Source organism: Triturus cristatus, chromosome 12 (genome assembly GCF_964204655.1).
Source record: "Triturus cristatus chromosome 12, aTriCri1.1, whole genome shotgun sequence".
NCBI lineage: Eukaryota > Metazoa > Chordata > Amphibia > Caudata > Salamandridae > Triturus > Triturus cristatus.
Genome location: NC_140595.1, coordinates 262290162 through 262292890, shown reverse-complemented (window position 1 = coordinate 262292890; position 2729 = coordinate 262290162). Strand labels below are relative to the sequence as shown.

Here is a 2729-nt window from a genome sequence, read left to right as displayed (position 1 = left end):
AGTGGCATAGTGTTGTAGAATGGAGTAGGATTGAGAGGAATGGAGAAGTGTGTCATAGAATAGATTGGAATAAAGTGTCATGGAGTGGTATAGAGGGAGTTGAATAGAGTATCGAAGACTGTTGTAGAGTGGCATACAGTGGAGTAGAGTGTTGTAGACTGGAGGGGCATAGTGTGGAGTAAAATGTCAGAGTGGGATGGCGTAGAGTGGAGTAAAATGTCATAGAGTAGAGTGATTTAGACTGGAGGGGCATAGAGTGGAGAAGTGGGGAGTGGTGTGTTGTAGAGTGGAGTGGCGTGTTGTAAAGTGGCTTGTGATAGAGTGGAGTGGTGTGTCATAGAGTAGAGTGGAGTGATGTGTCTTAGAGTGGAGGGGCATGGAATTGCATGGCATGTCAGTGCAATTTGGAGTGAAGGGGCATAGAGTGGAGTAAAATGTCATAGAGTGGTGTAGACTGGAAGGGCACAGAGTGGAGTGGCATACAGTAGAGTGGCATGGAGTTGCATGTCCTAGGGTAGAGGAGAGTGGCAAAGAGTGGAATGTCATGGCATTGAGTGGCGTGCCATAGAGTGAAGTGGTGAATCATAGAATGGAGTGGTGTCGTGAAGGGGCATTGAGTGGCATGTCCTAGTGTGGTAAAGAGTGGTGTGGCATGTCAGTGGAGGGGCATGGAGTAGAGTATTATAGAGTTGAGTGGCATACTGTGGCGTATGGATGGTGTGGTAGTGCACTGCCATTACAGACAACACATTTTCAATTGAAATGACCATTACTTTTGCACAGACATACAGTTTTACTGATAAAACTATACAGCGCACAAATGATAATGTGTGGAAGTGGCATTACCTCCTCGTTAGTCTTCCTCGCCACATGACTAACACAGTGAGCTTCAGCTCCACAACAGAACCCTCCAAAGCAAAAAGTCAGCATCCCATGCCTCCCATCCCTTCCCAATATGGCCGCCCCATTACACCTATGACCCCTATAAGAGGTGGGCCGGCCCAACCCATCAGCCTGTTTTTTTTGTTCTGCACTCTCTCCAGAGCGCATCAGGTGAGTGGTGCCTGCTGTAGCAGGTGCGTGGGTCCAGGTTTGGAGGTCCTGCTCTAGCGGACCCTAGGGGCATGGACCTTGTTTTGATTCCCCTACTTGTTACCCCCGGTGTGTGTGGCGGTTGCTGTCCTTGTACCGGTGAGGCTCTGCCTTAGCGAGCCGTGGGTTTTCAGGTAAGGGGGGGTTTGCGTGGGGGCCGGTCTTTCCGGTTCCCTTGTATGTGGCATTCCCTTCGCCGCCCGCCTTCTGTTATTCTGCGGGCGGCGGCTGTACGGAGCTTTGACTTCCGAGAGTTGCGGGCGGGTGCTTTGCATTTCTCAGACCCTGTTGACGACTCCTGCCCCGAGCCTCGTATTCGCCTGCCCCTCGTGGCGTTGGGGGAGGCGGCGGCTCTGCGGGGCTCGGTTCGACTGTGGGCCGCTGTGCGGCTCCGGCGCGAGGATTTATGCGCCGGGGCGGCCTTGGGATACGCATGCTTACCTGCGTCCAGGTACACTCTTCCGGCTTGGGAGCGCTCCGGGGTCGGCGGCGTTGCTGGATGCGCGCTGTTGTTCCTCGCGGCTGTGGGCCGGCTTGTTGTCCCGGGGACGGGGCTTCGTTGGGGGCGTGTCCCGCCGTGTGTTTCTCCCGCCTTCCTTGCCTTTTTGGGCGCCGAGGGTTTTCTTTCGTATTGTCTAGCTATTCCTGGTGTGTCTTTGCTTGCTCGGTCTGGGCGTACTGGATGGTGGGGATGTCCATGATGGGGATGTCCTGCCCTCCCAGACTCCTCCTGACGCGATTGCCCTGCAGTCCTTTCTGGACATGATTCGCTGTTTCGGCGGCTTTTGCGCAGCGCTCGTTGCCAGGTCCCTCCTCCCCAATCTGTCCTCGCTTGCATCCCTCCTTGGTCTTGGTCACGGGTTCAGTTCCCGGCGGGTCCGCTCGGTCCTTTCTTTTGTCTGGGGTCGATGGAATGAGTACCTTTGAGTTGGGTATCACCTAAACATCTGTTATTCAGCGCCAGCATTCCTGTGGTGGTGAACGTGCGCTTTCCGAATACGCAGGTTCTGTGTTGCCTCGGTGCCTCTGGTGTCATACTCGGTCAATACACATGCGTAATGTTCTGTGGGTTGCCGTGCGTTTGCTGCCTTTCTTGCGCTGTGCCTCTGGTTTTGGGGCTCTCGCAGGCCAGGGGTTCGATTCCCGCACTCGCTGTCTGAGTGTCATATGTTGGCAACTCTTTCTGGCTCTTCTTTTGTGGTGGTGTTTGATGTACGCTGTCCGCTCTTGCTGCTCTGAGACGCCGGTCGTCTCGCTTTTTTGTGATCCTTCTGTGGTTGGTGAGTGCTCGCTTCGGCTGCACATATACTATATTTGGATCGATACAGAGAAGATTTGCATGGCCCCTGCGCTAGGATGACACGCTAGTTCGTGAAGCGTTCCATGTCTGCAGTTGTATTGTCCTGCTTCTGGGGCTTCTCGGATTCCATGAACCAGGAGCTTTGGCTCTTTGGTTGGTTCTGCGGCTGTGCCGCTCCCTCCTCTTCATGCTCCCTGTCTCGGCGGTTGGTTCTTGCCCCCCTTTTTCTGTTGGACCAGGTGCTATGACTCAGTGGTTTGTCTTGTGCCTGTGGTTGCTTGGGTTCTCGCAGGAGATGGGTTCGTGGCACGCACATGCTGTCTATGTGTCATGAGTC

At 54.2% G+C, this 2729-nt stretch overlaps 1 non-coding gene across 1 annotated transcript; it reads left to right on the top strand.

Annotated features, from left to right (window-relative positions):
• Positions 1-2376: 2376 nt before the first annotated feature.
• Positions 2377-2483, top strand: LOC146775816 (U6 spliceosomal RNA). The gene has a single exon (XR_014974934.1). It is a non-coding gene; the product is annotated as a U6 spliceosomal RNA (small nuclear RNA).
• The last annotated feature ends 246 nt before the right edge of the window (positions 2484-2729 follow it).